We start from the raw sequence: 22,952 nt of genomic DNA on the forward strand, positions 1-22,952 counted from the left end.
AACAGGGAACCAAGAAGAAGGCAAGAAGGAATGGAACAAATAAAATTAAATTTGCCAAAGGCAGTTGACAATTCCAGTTAATGCCCAGGACTAATTTAGCCCAGTCAGCTTGGAGCACACCAGACCATAACCCTTTTCTAACTCAGCCATCACAAAGCTTTTCTTCCCTTCTCAAAATATGCCTTATTAGCCGTGGACACCCCACTGTGATGATGAGAGGAGGTTGCTGAAATTATGCAGTTCCTTTGCTGAATTCCATTTCTCTCCATAGTTCATTAAAATGTAATGATAGGGAATTAGAAACTGTAGGGTAAAATTCTTTCATGGATCCTGGTGCATCACCCAAACCAACTGACACAGTTGGCATCAATAACTGCCCAAAGCAAGCCCAAGGGCATCGTGTAAATTACTGAAAAGCCGATGGAATCTCAGTGACTGGATTAAGGAATTTGCCATACCGTCTCTGCACCTAATTGGTCAGCCTCTCACTGGTTCTCTATGCCAACAATTTCTCTGCATTCTGTGCACACTACCAAAACACTGTTAGCTCAGCTGTTTGGAGTTTGGTGCTAATTAGGCTAAAGTCCCAGCATCAGTTCCTATAAAAATCTCTTTAAAAGAGGCTTTATTTCTTGTTTCTACAGACTACATTCATAACTTTGGCCAGTCAATCTCAAAAAGTGTGCTATGGGTCACAAGAACATTCAGAAACATCATTGGATTGAATAACTTAAGCCATTTCACCCTTTGAGGGAGAACATCAATTTTTTATGGTGGACAAACAAAAGCAAGAAAGAAACCAAAATGAGTGAATATGAAGTGAAGAATGGCTGGACAAACTGTGGCATATGGACAGAGATAGGACAAAAACAGACAGACAGATATAGACAGAGACAGAGAAGGATAGAGGTAGACAGAGACAGGAAGAAAAGCAAAGATGGGGAAGGAAGAGCTTTCCATTTTGGCAAAATGTCTCATTTGAATTGCCTGTCCCCTTGCCTAAAATGTTTTTCCTCCTTTTTTCTCTCTGTTGGGATTCCTAGTTTCCCTCAAGACTCAGCTCAAAAGCCACTTTATATATGGACTGTCTCTTGAACTCTCACCTAGCTGCTAATACCTGTGTCTCTCATTACCCTGAATTTTCTTTTGCATGTGCTATATGTGTGCACACACATGCACAGACATCTACATATATATGCCCTCCATTAAAATGTGGTCTTGAAGTGTTGTTCATTGATTAGCATATTAATTGCCATATGTAATAAGCCTTAATTGAAATTTAAATGCTTGTTGATTAATGGATGAATATATGAATTGCATATTACTTAACAACCCTGTGAGGCAAGGACTATCATTATTCCCATTTTACAGATGAAGAAACTGAGGCTCAGAGAAGTTAAAGTACTTTGCCTGGGATCACCTATCAAATAAATATCTGAAATATGAGTTGAATATAAATCTTTCTAACTCCACATCTAACATTTTATCTGAAATGTCTCTCTACCACAATGATAAAGAAAAAGAATATTTAAAGAAAATTAATCTTTGAATAATTTAATAATAATAATAATAGCTAACATTCATATAGTGCCTGCTGTGTGCGAAGCACTTTACATTTATTATCTTATTTGATCCTGATAACAACCATGAGAGGTAGGAACTACTCTTCCCCATTTTATAGATTAAAAAAAAAAAAAACTGAGGTAAACAGAGTTTAAGTGACTTACCCAAGCTCACACACTTAGTTAAGTATCAGAGACCAGATATGAACTCGGGAATTCTTGATTCCAAGCTCAGCACTCTATCCATTGAAACATCTAGCTGTACAATGTGATGTTGGACACACCCCTAATTTATCTCAGCCTCAGTCTCCTCATTTACAAAATTAGGAATTGGACTAAATGGCAACTAAAATCCCTCCCATTCCTAAAATTGTGATATGAAACTGAAAACAAAAGATGTCAAAAAAATTTTTATTAAAGAAATAAAAACATATCAAAACATGAGTCCTTCTGACATTGAGTCAATAATGTCAATTTTGTATACTGAGAAAAATACAAATAATGAAGGCCCACCAAATGTGCCGTGACTTGAACACACAATTATTTTCCAGTATGTATTCTGTTGACCTGGCCTGAGGCAGCAATGTAGAAAACTTGGATCACTAAATGACTCCTACCAGTTTCAATTCAGTTACCCCTAGCCGATCAAAGTGATAATGATTTCCCACTGATCCTACACAAGTCATCCCTAAATTGCTTTCTCTTTGAGAGTAAACTGCTTAATAGCACCAGGCCTCTGGGGTGTCATTCACTTCACTGGAAGAGAATATACCATGTACCCATGGGCTAAGATTTTGCAACCAGCGGCTCATAGGACACATGTTGCTCTCCAAGTCATATATGTGACTTTTCAGATATAAAATCATATATCTTTTCAAATAAAATAAACTGTCTATGTTTCTGTCTCTGTCAAATCTTGTTAATGAACAAAGATCTCATATACTAGATTGAATCCTTGAGTGTAGCTCACATTTAGAATTTTCATATACTTTATTCTCTTTCATTGTACAAAATATTGCAATGCATTGATGAGCCCCAACTTGAGCTTCCTTAATTTATCATATCCTCTTATTAAGCAATTGTCGATTTCTTGCTGATGAAATATCTTCTTCCCTCTTTCTTTCAAGAAGTATAAGGAAGTCAAGGAATAGGATCTTGGTGTGAGGAGTCACAAAGCAAAGGATTGCCATCCACATTTTCCTGGAGTAAGAGCAGCTATTCATTTGATTATTGTTCCCAAAGCAAGAGTGAGGTGAAGAGAAAAGGGGAAAAAGACATAGGCTTGTGGTGGTACATGGCAGCATGGGTCATCAAGGCAGATAGCAATATACTCACACTAGGTATACTCCAAAGTCCTAGTAGGTAGCTAAATGAGATGTGAAATATATATTCTAGAACCAATTGGCTATAATAGCTCAAGTGAGATTTGACTCAACCACAAATCAGGTTAATTTAGCCCCAAGGGTAAAATGCCAAATCTGAATAAATTAACTTCCCTACGGGCAATGTGAAGAGAGTGGTCTCTGAAGGTCTGAAGAGTCAAGGTCACTGCTCCTGTCGTCCTCTCAGCCTAAGATTGTGTATAGATTTGATTTAGTTAAATAAACACTGATTAAACAGGCATCTTGTACTTTTAAAAAATACTATAGGTATTTTAAGAAGTTATATTCTAAAAAAATCACAACAAATGGTACCTTTTCTTTGAAAAGTTTTAATCCACAAAGTATGAATTTCCCTCTTTAGTCATTTAAATGTCCTCTTCCTAATGATGAATTCCTGAGTATACAACTGGACATTAGCTAAGAAAGTACTGATAGGAGTATAATACTCCACGAGACAAAGCAGGAAAGAGCAGTGATAAGATCATCTTAGCCTTAAATGGTCCTTTGTTCTTAAGTAGGCCTTTTATCCAAATAAATTTTGGTTACAGTTCTACCTCAGGTAAAGGACTCTGAAACATCACTTTTCTTTTCTTTTTAAAAATTTTTATTAAAGCTTTTTATTTACAAAACACATGCATGGGTAATTTTTCAACACTGGCGCTTGCAAAACCTTCTGTTTCAAATTACCCCCTCTTTCCCACCCCCTCTCCTAGATGGTAGGGATTCCAATACATGCTGAATGTGTTAAAATATATATTAACTCTAATATATATTTACATATTTATACAGTTATTTTGCTGCACAAAAAATTCAGATCAAGAAAAAAGAAAAAAACTGAGAAAGAAAACAAAATGAAAGCAAACAACAACAGAGAGAGTGAGAATGCTATGTTGTAGTCCACACTTTGTTCCGTTCTCTCTCCAGGAGTAGCTGATTCTCTTCATCACTGAACTGGAACGGATTTGGTTCATTTCATTGTTGAAGACAACTACATCCATCAGAACTGATCATCATATAGTCTTGTTGTTGTTATGTACAATGATCTCCTGCTTCTGCTCATTTCACTCAGCATCAGTTCATGTAAGTCTCTCCAGGCCTCTCTGAAATCATCCTGCTGGTCATTTCTTACAGAACAATAATATTCAATAATATTCATATACCACAATTTATTCAGCCATTCTCAAGTTAATGGGCATTCATTCAGTTTCCAGTGAAACTTCACTTTTCTTTATTCAGAAAGCCAAGTTATGATTTCAGACCCCAAGCTTATATTTTCCCTATAAAAGATCTGCTCATATGGGAGATTCTGCCAGTCAATAGCAGGCGTAGTTCCTAGTTACTTCCAGAGAATTTGTCTCCCCTTTCATTAATTGCTAAAAAACCCCTTTTCTTACTAAAAATTCTTAAGGATTTAGCTTGTTCTTAGTAGTATGATAAAATTTTTTGCCCTTGATTTAGAGAATATCTAAGCTTACAAATTCTTTTGAAATGATGTGACACTGGCCTATAACTCCAATATAATTTTGGGATGAGATCCCAAATTTGGGATCTCATCCATACTCTATCATTTGGTGGCTGAACCCCATCATTTTGGCAGCCTGGTATGGGAAGAGTCTGCATGCTGTAACCTCAACACTAACAATATAACCAAAGAACAGTAATTCACAGACTACCCATTAATAGTTACTCAAAAAAAATTCCCATTAAAATATAGTCTCCTCTGTGCGGTGATTAATAAATGTTTATTAAATTGAAGTTTAATTAAACTTAATTATTATTTTTTAGACATAACATGACTTGGAAGATATCTTTTCTGTTATGGAATCCTGGAGACTTGAGTCCATGACAATATATATGGCTTTAATAATGCTGCATTTCAGGGCTTAAGAAAAGATAGTCAGTGGCAGATTTGACCCAATTAGATAGTGCAAAAGCACATCTGTCCTCATTCAAAACAAAGGTCAATACACATTTAAAGAAGTCTGCAAATAGAAAGTAACTAGTTTCTGTGATAAGGACAATGAATAAAATTGTGAAACTTATTATAAAGAACTTAAGAAACATTAAGATTTATAGAATTTATAGAATATAGCTGTTATGCCCCACTTTATCTAGGAGTTGCTTAATCTGCTTACCTGAAGTCTGAATAAATAAACTTAATGGTTTTGAATGATTCAAAAGACTCTCTATATTTGGGATAGGTTGGTTAATGAAATACAAGCTCCTAGTAAATGAACATGTTTCCTTGAACAGACTATAACATCAAAGAGTTGAGACATCTAGTGAATTTATTGATTTTAGGATCAGAAAGAGCTGGGCTAGAATCCCTCCTGTGGCATATATTAGCTTCCATGACCAAGTGACAACTTGTCAGTGGCCCCAACAACTCTAACTCTAAAAGTTACTGATGAATTTCCAATCTGCATTTGGAGAAGTGTCTTCCATAGTAGGCAGATTTCTATCTTCAATAAAATTACAATCCCTACTAAATGATAATCAGTTAACAGGCATTTTTTTCTTGAGTCAGGGTCTCAAAAATATTAAAAGTATAGGGACTACACATAAACCTGATCTTACTGATGATTGTCATGGAAACTGAAACTCTCTTTCTGACTTTGATTAGTTCATTCCTCCTTTGACAGCCTGGTATTTTCTCCCCTCCTCCCAGGGTATTTTTCATTTTGATGTCTGACTTAGTATAGACCCTAAATTAATATACCCCTAACTTAGTTCACATTTTCTGGCTCATGAGCTCTATCAACCTGTTGGGTTGTGGGATTTATAGACTTATATCACCATAGAAGGGTAAGGAGCATTTATTAAGCCCTTACTATGTACTAAGCATCATGCTAAGTGCTGAAGATACAAGAAAAGAAAAAGCCATGGTCTTTTCCCTCAAGAAGCTCACATTTTAATGATAGAGTCAACAAATCAAAACTATATAGAAGAAACCCAAAAAATTAAACCTTGTTCAATTGTACTAAAGGGAGGTATAAGGAAGAGAGGGAAAGTCAAATGGAAGAATTTTTTACAGCTACAATTCTATCACAGACAAGTGCCTACCATAACATGTGCTAATGTTTAATATAGTATTTGGTTTGTAATTATCCTACTTTTTTTTAATGGAAATGTTCCAATTAAGATTTTGTGTTTTTTTAATTTAGAAAACTTTTCTTACATATACAAATGCCAGTATAAAATAACCCTGTCTATATTTAAATGATCACAGTTCACAATTGGTGAGGTAGGAATGAATAGTATTTCTACATTATTTGCACTATTGTTAACATCCTCCCCCTCAGCTCTCTTTCCATGCCATCCCACAGGGAACAGTTTGTCCTTAGAGGAGTGAGACATCTGTTTGTCACTGAACTTTACCCTAGAAGACAAAACCATAACATAGCCTAGTTGAATTTTCACATTTTTACAGCAGCATAAACATGACAGATGAGCTGCCAAAATTAGTCTTGGGCTTGAAGAGTTTTCCTATGCTTTTATATAATGGGAAAAAAGTTCTATAACTTAAAGTCAGTACCACCCATTCTAGAAGGGCTCCTGGCTTCTTAGACAGACCTTAGAAATATTTGCATTAGTCACCATGTGTTCCAATTAGCCCATATCCTATCTTCCTTATTGAATTCGCCACATTTTTACATTGCCTGGTTATGGCCTGTTAGGTAAGTTATAATTAGGGCATTACCCTAGGTTCTGAAATTTAGAATATTTTAGCAATATTAAATTGTTTAACAGGCAGAAACAACTGGATTGAGCAACTGATTAGCAAGAAGAAAAAAACTTAAGCAAGAAGTTATCAGATTACATATCTCTACCTTCCCTTTCCCATCCCCAGGGTTATATACTATATAGCCTGTCCTGCCCAGCACCCTCGTTTAGGGGTAGTCTCTTTAATAAAGGTCTCTTGGAGTCTCAGGGTTTCTGCCCATGATCTTTGAATTTCTGCTGTGACCCAGTGGATAGAATTCTTGACTCTTCCTCCAAGTTCCCAATCTTATTAGAAATATCTAATATCCCCAAATCTGGTCTACTCACAAGTCCCAAATGAATTAGTCTTAAATTGATTTGAGGACCCATTGCTTCTTATTTTCCCTGGACATATTTCTAGGTACTAAATACAGGAACACGATAGCAGCAGATTCTATCTATTAAAATCAATTTTAAAAAATCTTTAAGTCACCCCCACAAATATTTGTTTTAGTCTTCTATTTTACAAAGAAATTATTCAACCTCCCTCAAAAGGCTTATTGGTCAATTATTGGCATGTTATGGTGACACTGACCAACATAAGCAGGCCACAGTTAAAAAGAGCAGATGATCAAAACAAGAATTATGAGCTCGCTGAAAATAAAGAAGGCATATTTATAGCAGCATTTCTTTGTGAGAGATGAGAATTGTAAACAAAATAGGTGCTCTTCAACTAGGGAATGGCTTAAAGTGTGATACATGAATGTAGTGGAATATTATTTTGCTGGAAGAAAGGTTGTTTTGATGAATATAGAGAAGCATAGAAAGATCTATATGAATCAATTCAAAATAAGGAAAGCAAAACCAAGAAAACAATATAAACAAAAACTGTGATAATGTAAATGGAAAAAACAATTGCATACCAATTAAGAGTAAATGTAAAAAATTATAAAGCTCAAGCAGTATTTGAATGAAAAGATATAAGAAGACATCCTCAACTTATCCCTTCAGAGGGATGAGAGGTGCATCTATTGAACATGTGTTCAGATATTTTCAGTGTACTACTCAGTTTTACTGGAGGTTTTTTCCTGTCTAAAAATACTATTTGTCATGTGCTCTGAAAGGGAAAGAGGGGAAGATAATTATGGTGATGTAAGGAATGGAAAATATCAATTAAAACTCATTTAAAAAAGAAAATAAAGAACACACAAGTCACTTCAACCTGCACCCAAAAGAGGTGAAAATTAATAACCAATATATTGCTTTTAATCATGTCTTTGCTGCAACAAAAAAAAATCTTTAATGAGAAGGAGGGGTTGATTCACTTTTGGTGAAATATATTCCCTTGTGTTCCAAAAGCAGGTACATGTCATTTTTCTCACAGATTTTTTTTCTCCCAATAAGATTATCAAGTTTGCCATATTAAGCAGTCTAATTAGGAGAGAGTGTAAGAATACTGATGATTTAAAATTGGATCTAGATTCAAATCCTGACTATGCCATTCACTACCTTTGTTACCTTGGATAGGTGGCTTGGATAATTAATCAGCAAACACCTACTGTGTGTAAGACACTGTGTACTTAACTTCTCTGGGCCTCCTTTTTCTCAGCTATAAAATGAAGTGGCCTCCCAGGTCCTCCTCTATCTCTAAAGCCATGATTGTAAGATTTTTTTTCCTACTTGACTATTTTCCAAATTAATTTATCTCCTCCTCTCCTAAATCCACATATCTCATATGCCTCTGCACAGTATTAAAGAATGGACTAGGCGAGCTACCACCACACTGTTTAGTACCTTTCAAAGATTAGTCCCCTGTTAGCAACTACTAATCGTTTTAGAAATTTCTTTCAGTGTTGTAGATAAAGCACTGGATTTAGAATCTGCTAAGTCACATACGTGATCACAAGCAAGTCACAACTTGGAGGCTGTTTTCTTGTTTAAAATAGGATAAGGACAGCTGGGGGGGTCTAGAATCAAGAAGACTCCATTTCAAGAGTTCAAATCTAGCCTCAGAAACTTACTAGATGTGTGATGCTGGCTAAGTCACTTATCCTCTTTGCCTCAGTTTCTTCATCTGTAAAATGAACTGGAGAAGAAAACCACTGAAATATCTTTGCAAGAGAAAACCCCAAATGGGGTCACAAGGAATCTGACAGTGCTGAAACAAGTGATCATCAATAACAACAAAGTAGGGATAGCATTACCTGTCCCTTATACTTCAATGGTAACCTTAAAATTCTTTAAGCTTTAAATTTTTCAGCTTCAATTTAAGCTTGAAGTTCAAATCTTTAGAAAACTTTAAAGTTGAATTAAATTTTGAATTAAAACTGAATGTTTATCATGCGTCTTTTATATCTATATAGCTCCATACTTCAATGTTCTTCTCTGGACCATCCCAGTTCAATTCAGGAATTTCATTCAACAAATATTTATTGAATATGACTATGTACAAAGTGTTGTAGTAGAATAATTCATCCTTAGAAGTGTCTAATTAAGAGATTTTAAAAATATATTAAAGAAAGTTCTGTAGTTCACAGGAAAAAATGGCCCCACAGGGTGGGAAGTGCTATTAAAGGAATAGGCATTTCACTAAATCCTTCAGAACATACTGTCATCTTCAAAGTGATAATAAATAGCAAGATCTCAGGACCTAACTACAACTAGTCAAAAACAAAGACTTTTGTTGCCATGCAACCTATCAAATGACACATTTTTAATAGTTCAGGTTGGAGCCCACAGCAGCTGCAGATGTTCACTCTTTCTGGAGTATTAGAATGCTTTCATTAGAATGACTTCTGCCAAAGCAGGGTAGAGCCACCTTCCTTGGGTCTCTGCGCAGCTTGGCTCCACTTGGAGTTGCTTTAAGCAACCACTCCCAGTAGGTGGAAAGAACTGTGCGTCTTGCCGATTACACAAATAGACTGTTTTTGTTTTGTTTTGTTTTTTCCCTTGACCTTGGTGTGTTTGTTTTGCCAGCTTCCTTTCATGCCGTCAAAAACTTGACCTTTATGTCTTCCTGGCTGATAACACATCAGGACGTCAAAGGATGGTCCGGGACACCTCCTGTCTTCATCACACAGATGTCTCCTAAGGCTAACAAGCACTTCATGTTGCTGTCCGTGAACATGCTTTGATGTGCCTAACAAGGAAGCTTTTTATAATGTGTCAGAAAGGCAGGGGGAAAAAAATAGACTCTAGAGTATTCAGCACTATGCATTTGGCCTGTAGTTCACCAAAGATGTCTCATTTTATGGGCACTGAAACATTCAGACAAAAGAAAAAAGTTTAAATCAGATACTTCTAAAGGGCCAAATTCCATTTCATAGGCTACTGATAATGAGGAAGATCCATCAAAAGATTTATATAGTCATAGATTGTTTTTTGGACTCAAATTTCATCCAATTTTTTTCTTTTTTCTGTTTGTCTTTTTAAAATTTATTTATTACTTTTTAATTTGATAGAAAATAGAAAGACAGTAAAGAAAAACAAAACAAAACAAAGCAGAACATTGTCATTTGCCCAGCCCAGCAGAATGTCATGGAGAATAATTAATAATATAATAATGAAATTCCAATTCAAGAAAGAATATATGATAGTAAAAGAAATTATATTCATGAATTTCCATCTTTACTTCCTTGTAGGTTGTTCTTTTGTTTTCTGCTATGCTCTTTTTTCCTCTTCATTTATTTTTTTCTGTTGGACCTCATATCACAAAGTTATAAAATAGGACTGTGATATTTTAGGGATATAAGGGTAGAAGAAATCTTATTGACCATCAATTTCATCTTCCATGATCTCCTTGAAGGATTTGACACTATTTATTAGCATTCTTTCTGAATAAATGCCCTCTCTTCTTATGGAATCTATTATGGTGCTATCTGCTGCTTCTCCCCCAGTCAGTCTGACTTTTTCTTTTTCTTGGTCTTCTTCATTTTTTTTTCTATTCTCTCTCCAAGTATTCTCTTTCTTCTCCCCAAAACTTAAGAATTGCTGTCTTTTTAGGCCTCTATTTGGCTCTCTTTTCTATTCTATGATCTTTTCAAAGGTGATTTCACTTGTTCCCATGGTAATAAATATCTTAGCCCCAATCTCTCCCTTGATGTCTAATTCAACTTTTCTTTTTGCCCAATGAACAGCTCCACCTGGACGTTCAGAACAGTGCCTGGCATAGGATAGGTACTATATAAATAAATATTGTTATTGCTATTGTGATGATGGTGATGATGATGATGATGAGGATGAGGATGAGGATGATGATAATGATGATATTCTGGTTTATCAAATTCAGACATGCCCAAAACTTAACTCAACATTTTCTCCCCTAAATGTATCTCTTCTCTCAAAGACTCTGTGATGGTGACATTATCAAAGGAAGGGAAAGAAATAAAATATTTATATAATGCCTACTATGTGCACTATACTAAGTGCTTTCATAAGTATCGTCTCATCTGATCTTCAAGATAGGTTCTCTCATTATCCCCATTTTATAGTTGAGGAAGCTGTAACAGAGGTTAAGTGTTTTGACCTTATTAAGGGTCACACTGTTACCTGGACTGCTGAGATGGCTTCCCAATAGACTTCTCTATCTCCAGTTTCTCTTCTCTCCAATCTATCCTTCATAAAACTGCCAAAATAATTTTCTTAAAGCACAGGACTGATCATACCATTGTACTATTCAAAAGTTTTTCATGGCTCCCTTGTTGCCTAGAGGATAAAATAGAAACTAAGATATTACTCTTGAGCTGGAAGGAGTTCCAAAGGTTATATATTCCATTACCTCATTTATATACATATATATATGTGTGTGTGTGTGTGTGTGTGTGTGTGTATGTATATTTTATATAAATAAGGAAACTGAGTTTCCAGGATGCTAAGTACTTTATCCCAGGTTAGAGATGGTACATACCAATGATAACATTTGAGTTCAAGTCTTCTGAATTTATAGCCTTTGGGTTTTTTTCTTTACTATTACCATGCTGACTCCCAAACTATTTACCTAGGAATTGAAATTTTATACACAGCCTGGTTCTAGTCTTCCTTGGCTTCATTTTATGGGTATGTAAACACTCAGACAAAAAAAAAAAGTCCAAACTAGATACTTCTAAAAGACTAGACTCTATTTCATGTAGATGCCCTAGCCTTTCATGAAATTTGCTGTACTGCTAGTTCTAGTTTACTTTGGCAGGTCTATTTGACTCTAATACTCTTCACATGCTCTGTGTTCCAGCATTCTGGAATGCCGATTGTTTAATCTCATTTTGCTATCTCCATTCTCACCCTTCATTCACCTTCCACCACTCTACTATAACAGAATATTTTATTCTTGAAGCTCTACTTGTTTCTAAGGGTATTTTATGTCAAAAATTTGCTTCCCTTTAACATTTGCCTATATTTCCTAATTTCATACTCAAGCCACAAAAACTGTCTATCCCTTCTTTCACATTACAATTCCAGAAATATTCAGAGATGATTTAGTTTCATGTTCTTCAGATTAAATGCTTCCACTTCACCCACCCTTAACACCATACACCAAGATAAGGTCAAAATGGGTTCATGACCTAAGCATAAAGAATTCTGATGGACGTGGCCCTCTTCAACAATGAGATGAACCAAATCAGCTCCAATAGAGCAGTAATGAACTGAACCAGCTACAACCAGTGAAAGAACTTTGGAAGATGACTATGAACCATTACATAGAATTCCCAATCCCTCTATTTTTGTCTGCCTGCATTTTTGATTTCCTTCACAGGCTAATTGTACACTATTTCAGAGTCTGATTCTTTTTGTACAGCAAAATAACTGTATGGACATGTATACATATATTGTATTTAACTTATACTTTGACATATTTAACATGTATTGGTCAACTTGCCATTTGGGGGAATGAGTGGGGGGAAGGAGGGGAAAAGTTGGAACAAAAGGTTTGCAAATGTCAGTGCTGAAAAATTACCCATGCATATATCTTGTAAATAAAAAGCTATAATAAAAAAAAAATCCAAGAAGTTTGATTTGAGACCAGAGGAACTGAGGTCAATTTCTGGTTCTGCTACTTCCTACACATGTGTGTGAGCTGTGCCTCAATTTCCTTTTCAGTCCAATCAGGGCATCAGGCTAGTTGATCTCCCAGATTCCTTGCAATTTCAAATTTTGTGATTCTTTATATCTTGGCTTGATCATCTATAATCTGTGTGACTTTGGCAAAGTCACTTTGTTCTTTGAACCTGTGTCTTTCCTTATTAAGTGAAAAGTTTGATAACTTCTCAAAAAAAAAATGCTTCCACTTCCTCCAACTATTTTCATTATAGCTTTTACTGAATCACACTTTGTCATATTCCTTTGGAAACAAATGTCCACACAAACTGAGCACAGCACCTGAAATGTGATTTTCCTGCTGCATAATTTAGATTTGAGGCCAAAAGGGACCTCAGAGAGGCTCTCTAAAATAAATGCCTCATTTTAGCAAAAGGACAATGAAGCCCTTAGAGTTTGGGTGACTTGTCCAAGTTTAAAGAGATAATAAAGGCAAATTTTTTTTAGGAAAAAATTAGGAAAATATTAGCAATATTGTTATTCTCAAGAAGATATGACAATAAATTAATTTACCCTGATCAATTGAGGCATTTGGCATGTACTACCCATCAGAAATTTTCAAATACAGAACCAACAAGATAGAGTGAGTCTATTACCTCCAATGATCAGGAAACTATGTTTCCACTAATTCAATCCAAGTTTGTTTTATCTATTTTGGCAGGCACTTATGTGGAAGTTGTGGTCAAATAAAACCCCCAGGTCCTTTTCACACAAATTGCTGCCAAACTAAGTCTCTTTAATTCAGATCTGGACCAGTGCAAGGTTTATTTAAACCATGGAAACTAGCTCTGAAAAACCCCCACTTTTGAGGATTCCATGACCCTTGCACTGCTAATGCCAAGGAATTTCATTTTTCCTTGGAACAGTATAGAAACTTTAGGGGATTTATGGACACAATTAACAGAGATATTAACTAGAGTGGAGTAAGAGACCTATGATCAGAGCATCAAAATTCAGAAGGTACAAAAGGCAAAATAATAATTTACAGAGATCATACAGTTTTAAAATATATTACATACACACATGTACATACTTATGTTTAGAGTACTTTTATTTCTCTAGCAATATAGTTAGCAAGAATTATTAGCTGGCTAAGTGTAGAGGGCCACAGATAGTGGGGGAATTCTGAATAAAGTATGAGAAGACCCTTTAGCCCAGAGAACCCCGCTGACAGTATCTGGTTTGGCTCCCCATTTCCCTTAGTGTTCATACCTTTTCTGAGAAGTCAAGGAGGGTATGATCATCTGTGTTCTACTTGATGCAAGGATATTTATAGCAGGGTGTTTACTTGGTGTGATTGATGATATAATGTTTCCCTAGTTCCCATATACTAAGTGTGATGTAATGATGTAATCACTCTAGTTGGCATATACTTAGTGTGATATGATAATGTAGTGGTTCTCCAGTTTGGCACATGCTCAGTGTGATATAATGATGTAATTGAATTAAGTATTTAAGGGCTGAGAGGACTGGAGGAGAAAGTGTGCTTGAGCTTGATTTCAGATTGAGAGACTCAGACATGACTCCAGATCCATCCTTGACCATCCTCATGGTGGCTCTTCTGCCTTCATCACTTCTCTACCTAAGACCAAGGCTCCTCCAGAGATCCTCCAGAAAGCTAATCTGGATACTACATTTTGGCACCCAACATGGGGCATAAGGAGCATAATAGTTACAAGAAGAAGCAGCAACATTCAAGAGCTGTTTGTGAGTAGGATGCTCCCAGAGTTCCTTCAGTAACCTGGAGGGAAGGAAAGGGAGAAGAGCCTGGTAAGACTTTTTTTAGTCAGAGTAATTAAATGGGCCAATACATCAAAGGGCCGAGCCAGGAGACTGAAGAGAGATTTAAATGTCTGTTCTGACTATAATCCTCTTTTCCATTTGAAAGTTTGCCTCCATGACATTTCACCAGATCACCATCTGCAGTAATATTTCACTGTACAACCATCCAGAGGTGATAGTGCTGCTTACATTCTTTAGTGTGCAGACTCAGAGAACAGCAAATCACAAACTTACTGACCATGCTGTGGGGGGAAAATAATTGTGTCTAAAACAAACAAAAAAGGGAATTGTTAAGAACCATACCTAAGTGAAGGGGAAGCTCAATTCTCCGAGGAGGAGTTGCAAAGCAACCTTTATTGACACAGGTGTTGTGGACTGGGAATGAGATAAATTGGAGGAGAGGGAAGAGGAGAAATCTGTATCCTAAGGAGAACATAAAGGAGGTAAAGAGACCCATGTGTGTAAAAATGTTTGTGGCAGACCTTTTTGCAGTGGCAAGGAACTGGAAACTGAGTGGTTGCCCATCAGTTGGAAAATGGCTAAATAAGTACTGGAATATGAATGTTATGGAATATTATTGTTCTTTAAGAAATGATCAGCAGGATGATTTCAGGGAGGTCTGGAGAGACTTACATGAACTGATGTTGAGGGAAGTGAGCAGAACCAGGAGAACATTGTACAAGGCAACAGCAAGTGATCAATTCTGATGGTTGTGGCTCTTTTCAACAACTAAATGATTCAGGCCAGTTCTAATGGTTTTGTGATGGAGAGAGTCATTTGCAATTCGAACGAGGACTGTGGGGACTCAGTGTGGATCACAATATAGTATTTTCACCCTTTTTTTTGTTATTTGCTTGCATTTTGTTTTCTTTCTCATTTTTTTCCTTTTTGTTCTGATTTTGTGTGTGTGTGTATAGAATGGTAATTATGCAAATATGTATAGAAGAATTGCATATATTTAACATATCACTTGCCATTTGGGGAGGGGATGAGGGGAAGAAAGGGGAAAAAAAATGGAACACAACATTTTGCAAGGGTGAAGTTTTAAAATTATCTATGTATTTGTTTTGAAATAAAAAGCTTTAATTTAAAAAAGAGAAAATTTCAAATTTTCTTTAAAGTGATTTTTTTCTCAAAAAATAGTCAAAATATAGAAAATAGCACCATTTTAGAATATCTCACAAGCTACAACTTTTTAGACACCCACTTTCACAGGCAAACTCCAACTCTTTGTTAAGGAAAAATGCCATATTTATTATATATCTTTTAGTGCAAAAAGAGCTAAAATCAAAGAAGTGCAGGTCTGAACTGCCCTCAACCCTACCCAAAATCTGGATTAAAGATTTGCCTAACTTCCTGATTCTGCCTGAACTAGCAGCTTGCCTGGTTCATTTATAGCAGTATTTATTATAATATTTAAGTAATTTGTAGCCTTTAACATGTATAAAACTATGCTACCATTTTTATTAAGTTCTTATTACATCAAAGTTGAAGTTTTTAAAACTCATGCCCCCAACTCCATTTTCCCCATAAGCTTTTGGTTTTTATTGAGCTATGCCACATTGAACAATTAGTGCTTTGGGGGAAAACAAATACGTCTCATTATAGCAGAGCTCTGTTTCCTCATCACAGAGTAGTATCCTGACATGTCTTTTCCTCCCACAGGGCTGGTGTTTGAAGTGTCCCTCCATTCCATGGTTGATTTGAGGATATGTTTAGCACTATTTTCCCCAGGTAGCCTTGGGGTAGTTTTTACACTCAGTTCCAAATTTGTTAGCTATGGCTCTGCCAGGAAATATTGATTTAGTGTTCCAAGGAGTAAGTAGTGGTCTCCAGAAACAAGCAGCCCTAGCATCTGTGAAATAAGGATGACCTAGGGCTGCTGGTGGTGAAAACAATTTCCCTTGGCAGAAACAGCCCTCAGAATAGCAGTAGAGAAAATGGCCACTTATCTCCACACCCTCAGAACTATGATGTTTGTCCTCTTAATGTAAGTGCCATCCTTGAAAGATGTTAGTGTAGTTCTATTACCTTTTGTTTACAGAAACACATGGGAGCATTCAGAGCCCTTTGTAAAGACTCCCCTAAAAGGAAATCAGGAAGAACAATATTCTTCTTGAAACTTGATAACAAATTTTGTCCCCAAATGGGGTGAGGCTCACAGCATTGTCCAGCAGCTTGCTGAGGGAATTGGTCACCCACAACTTCATGCCTTTTCTTTTTTTTTTTTGACTGAAGAAAGAAAAACCTATATGATCTTGAGTTATAATCCAAAGAAAAAATAAAGCCTACAGAAGGCACAGTAGGTTGCAAACCTTGGCCATTGTGTAAGATTTTTCATTGTAATGCACAACATAAGCACCACGCCACAGTAGATTGAGAGCTTGCCTCAAAGTTTGTAAAACCCGAGTTCAAGCCTGGCTCTGAAAAAAAAAAAAAATTGGTTGTATGACTCTGAGGAAGTCCTTTAATTTTTCAGTGGTTCAGACAAGTCTCTAAGACTATAAGTTATCAACCTGCACTGGTAGAGGCAATTTCCTTCCCAGGAGTTCCCTATATATCAGTGAAATCACAGGTCTCATCCAAAAAAAAAAACAAAAAAAACAAAACACACACACATGCATACACTTCAGATCTCTGTCTCATAAAAACCTTGTGACCCATACATGGACAATTAGCATTGTGATGATCATCATTAAGAAACTTTGAGTGGCCAGTAATTTGGACATGATGAGTGAAAATGGACTCTTAGAGAATCCTACAAACCAAAGCTCAGAAATCCCAGAGCACTGGTAAACACGCATGAGAATTCACATTAAAAACATTACCCATGAATTTATCCTTTGTGATACATCAATATCCCTGTCTGGAGGCAGTGAGGTATTATAATAGATAAAGGACTAGACCTATAGTCAGGAAGACCTGGCCTCAGACATTTACTTGCTTTGCAACTCTAGGCAACTCACTTAACATCTATTTACCTCAGTTTCCTCAATTGTAAAATGAGAATAATAATACTTTTCTCCCAAGATTGTTTTGAGGATCAAATGAGTTAAATACTGTAAAGTTGCTATCATAGTATATGGCACATAGTAAGTGCTATGTAGAAGTTCATTATTATTATTATTAATAACTCTGGGAAAGCCATTTAGCCTCTCCTTCTATTTCTTCATCTATAAAAAATGGGAATAATAATACTTTTGTTGTGAGGATAAAATGAAATAATATTTTAAACACTTTTGCAAACCTTAATGAGCTATATGAATACTAAATGTTATTATTGTTATGTTGTTGCTATTAGTATTAAAAATCCTACTTCAGTCTTTTATTAACTTTGTGACTCTATGCAGGTCACTTAATTTCCTTTATCCTCAATTTCATTTGTAAAATTGGAATAATAATAATAGTACCTATTTGGATAGGTTATTGGAAGAGTCGAATGAAATGAAATATGTAAAGGGTTTTCCAAACCTTAAAGGTCATTATAAAAGTTAACTACAACTAAATTTCTGCTACAGAAACTTAACAAAGTGTTAATAAGGGTTGGACAGATATATAAGTTGCATTGTAAGCCCCATCTATGTACAACAATTTTAGGTATTAGCCAAAGTCAGAGAATCAGTCAATAAATATTTATTAAGCACCTATTATGTACCAGGAACTATCCTAAGCACTGGGGAATACCAAAGGGATAAAAGGTAAAAATAGTTCCTAACTTTAAGGAATTTCAATGGCAGAGACTACATGCAAACAAATATATACAAATGAGGTATATAAAAAAAATAGAAATAATTAAAATAAAGAAGGCACCAGAATTAGAAGGAGTTTTGAATTGCTACCTGAAAAAGATAGTGGGCAAACATATGGAGGGAGTATTCCAGGCATTAGGGGACAGCCAGAGAAAATGTCCACAGCTCAGAGATGGAGTGTCTTATTAAAAAAAATCATCACAAATATCAGTATCACTGGATCACAGAGAATATGGAAAGGAATGAAGAATAAGAAGACCGGAACGATGGGAAAGGTTGAGATTATAAAGATCTTTGAATGCTAAACAAAGGATTTTGTACTTGATCCTAGAGGTGAGAAAGCGTTACTAAAGTTTATTGATTAGGAGAAAGAGAACCAGAATGGCACAAGATCAGTATCCCAAAGCCATTTCAAACTTAAGTAGGTTATTAAGTGTATACCTCTGAAATTCAAAATTGAAAAAAAAAGAAAACTACAAATCAGAGAATGATTTATTATTTTGTTGATTATCTAGGCTTTAAAAAATAATGGGGAAAATGTAATAATACAGATTGAACTTAAAAGTGTGTCGTTGTTGTTATTCCCATTTTACAGTTAAGGAAACCAAGGAAAAGGTTAAGTGACTTGCCTAGCATCATACACTAGTGAGTATCTAAGGCCAGATTTAGACTCCAATCTTCCTGACCTCAGGATCAGTGCTCTAATCACTATATCACATCCCTGCTTATAGGACAGAGAGTTACCCAATAGGACAGAGAGTTACCCAGGATGCAAAGAAGTTGACCTACTTGACCACTCAAATGATCATCATATGTCAAAGCAGGAAATTTGATTTTAGGTCTAAATATATTAGTTCTTGCTCACATATCACAGTACTTTAAAAATGCTTTTAAAGAGAACCATGAATTTTAGGACTAGAAGAAACATCAGATATCATCTAATTCAATCTTCTCATTTTACAGAATAGGTCAGAAAAGGGGATGTCATACAATCCCCAATTGTCATACAATCCCAATGTCATACAATTGTCATACAATCATCAGGTACAATTGTCATACAATCATTTCCAGATCCATCATGAAGTTTTATATTCTATGGTGCTTCCACAAGGGGAGGTAAAGAGGAACAATAAAACATTTTATAATTAAACTCTTTAAAAATATTTTATTAAGGAGCAACTAAATGGTATAGATAGAGCATTGCCCCTAAAGAAAAAAAGTCCTAAGTTCAATTCTGGCCTTAGATACTTAACACTTTCTAGTTGTATGATCCTGGGCAAGTCACTTAATCCTAATTGCTTCACAAAAGAAAACAAATGAAAAAAACAAAAACATTTTATTATGAATATAAACATCAACAAACATGGACATTTCCATATGCAAAGAAAACAGAAAAATGAGGGTCATGTATGAAACCATGTGAGTTCAACTCTGATCTGAGACACTTAGTAGCTGGGTGAACCTGGGTGAGTCATGTAAACTGTTTGCCTCAGTTTGTTCATTGATTAAAAGAACAAAAGAATGAAATAGTGAACCCCCTAATATCTTTGCCATGAAAACACCAAATGTATCACAAACATGGACTGGACATTACTGAAATGACTATGCAACAACAAACCAACACCATCTTGCTTATTGATGTATCTTACTGATCTTTTTTTTCATGTCTTCTGTATAATTTTAAGTACTTCATCAATGCTTTTTTCTTACTTTTCTTCCTTTTTTTATATCATAATCATTCTCTCCATATCACTCACAACTCTGTCCCTCAAAATGAAAGCCTTCTCTTGAAACAAATAAATCCAAGAGATGAAATCCATACAATGGTTGCATATGAAAATGTTTATCTCTTCTATACTGCCAGTCCCATAATATCTCTCTGCTAAGAAGAGAAAAGATGCTTCATTATCAATCTTATGGTGCCATAATTGACCACTAAAGGAGTTCTGAAGTCTTTTAGAATTGTTTTCTTTTGCAATACTATTATCATTGTGCAAAATGTTTCCTGATTCTATTCACTTCACGCTATACAAATTGACATTTTTTGTCAACTTTAACACAGTATGAGTTTTAGCAGTCTTCATTCCATTCTTGTAGAGCTGGAATGTTTATTCATCTTTTGCCTTTCCTTGCTTTCCTTTTCAATATGTCTTTTGAAAACCTAAGTTGATATCTTTGCATATATTTTGAAAAATAAAAAACTATTAATAAAGAAAAAATAAAAAAATGTATTGAATTTTACCTTTAAAAAAGAAAAAGCTATTATTTTAAAAATTACAGCATTTATCTCACAGAGTTGTGAGGACAAAATGAAATACATATAAAAAATCCTTTGCAAATCTTAAAGCACAATATAAATGTTAGTATTATTGTTGTTATTATTAATATTTGTAGGTATTTTCTTCACATTTACTTTGTATATTCACATATAACCTGATTATCCCCACCATTAGAATATAAGCTATTTTTAAGTAAAGATAATTTCATTTAGTATATTTGTAAAAAAAAAAAAAATTAAATCAAAGTTGATTGATGAGTTTCCTGTATATCTACATTTGTCTCTTTTGACAGTTTTATTTTTCTCCTTCAGAATGATTTCTGTGTCTTTAAATTTTTCATTTTTAATTCTTTATATCCCTCCAGAGATGATATCCCTTGAATAATTTTAGTGTGTGGGACTTAGTTTTTCCTTTCTTTGAACTCTAATGACTGCGCTCTAAGAGTCTAGGGTACCTGATAAATTATGCCTAATTTTCCTTTTTTCTACCACAAATTCTAACATAAAGTGACCATCTCCCCTAAGATTTATATAGTACTATACAAAGGCAAGGTCTAATCACTATGCTGCTCCTCCTATCCATTGCTACACCTGGGATTGAGCTACTTCTTGGTCTTCAAATATATTAGTTTGTTTCAGAAATCAACAATGTTATGTGATTTCTTCCTTTATATTGAGGAAATTTGGTCGCAGAAATTCTTCCAAAGCTTCTCCTTTTGGTTTATCATTGCCGACTTCCTTGCTGCTGATTCTTGTATCTTGTATTCTTGTATCAATAGCTCCTCTACTTTTGCTCAGAAATCAGTTAATATTTTGTTGATAATATCTAACCAGCAATTATTGCTTTAATATCAAAATGACTAGTTGATTCCTCCTGATAGAAATTAACCAGCTAAGATTAATTAGCTTTTATGAATAGTTATTTACTAAGAAGTTATAGCATGATCCAAGAAAAAACAAAAACAAAAACAAACTTCTGATACAAGAAATTACTTTACTATACTGATTCAGTCTCTGGGAACAATGGATCCAAACTTAAAATAATAATTATCAAGTATTCACTTCATCAAGTTCACTTTTGTGAACATGGCTGATGGACAATTCTCTCCTTTGCTGTTGCTTTCCTACTGGAATCAAGCAGATTGCTCCTCAGAATAGTCTCATCACCAGGTTCAACTACTGGGCTTCCAGGAGATTTTACTATCAACTCCTATTGCTGCACCCTTAGTAGCTCTCAGTCTTTTGAAGCTCACAATGCCATAATGTGGTTCACCTAAAATCAGGAAAAAAGAAACAAAACAAAGAAAAAATCAGCAGCAGAATATATGTCCTTGATCACATGGCAACATGGTAGAAGAAATGCCCTTTCACTAAGATGCTTACAATATTTCTTCCTCCTTTTTGGAAAACCTTTAAGAGGAAAGAGAGATTTCATCTCTTTGTGTCTTTTGCATGCACACTCAAATCTACTTTAACAAACTATTAAGAGGTTTCCTGTCACTATATAGTAGGTGCACATATATATACTATACAAAATACTTGTGTGTACATGGTCTGAAGCAGGGGAGGGAAAGGCTACTTTATTGCAGACTTTCAGAAGCAGGCTTACAAAGTTCCATGTGAATTTGCAATAAGCTGATATTACACATAGTCAAATGCCTGGACTTTCATTAATCAGTCTCCCCATCACAAAGTAATATCAAAATATAAAAGAGAAAGGGAAAACTGACTTACATAAAAGCAATGTGCTTTTAAGAAATTGACTTTGCTCCAACTCCCTATTTTCAGAAATTTACTATGAAATAGCTCCCTGTCCAAAGAAAAAATATTTCATAAACATTCTTCAACTATATTCTTTTAAATATGTCTTTTCTTTTTGCTTTGCATTTTTTATTAAACTGTAAACTTAAGCTTCTACAGGGCAGGAACCAAATCTTATTGTCCACTATTTTCTCCCGCAGTGCTTTATATATAATAAGTGTTCCAAATGAATAAATAGATAAATTTCAAATTTTCCTTTGGTTCTTTTTACTACAACACATCTTCCCCTTTGAGTTTCTCACTAAGGTGGGTTTCTATAGCAAATTGAAGTAGAGAAAATTTCCCTTTAGACCACATCCATGCGATGATGTGTTTTGACTATTCTTATTTTAATAAGCATCCATATGACTTCTTTGGCTGCCCTTTTTATTCTGGATGCAAATATTGACTACCTCAACTTGATTTCATTTGTTTTTTTAATGACTTTGCAAGTTATTTTTTTAAAGCAATAACCTTAGTTTGACACAGAGTAACATATATACATATGTAAAATACTCATTTGATCACTGTATAGTCTTGTTTAGAGAAGTAACATAACAAAGTGAACAGAGAACCAGTCTCAAAGCCAGAAACAATTGTGTTCATG

This window comes from Antechinus flavipes, chromosome 1 (assembly GCF_016432865.1).
Source record: "Antechinus flavipes isolate AdamAnt ecotype Samford, QLD, Australia chromosome 1, AdamAnt_v2, whole genome shotgun sequence".
Classification (NCBI taxonomy): Eukaryota; Metazoa; Chordata; class Mammalia; order Dasyuromorphia; family Dasyuridae; genus Antechinus; species Antechinus flavipes.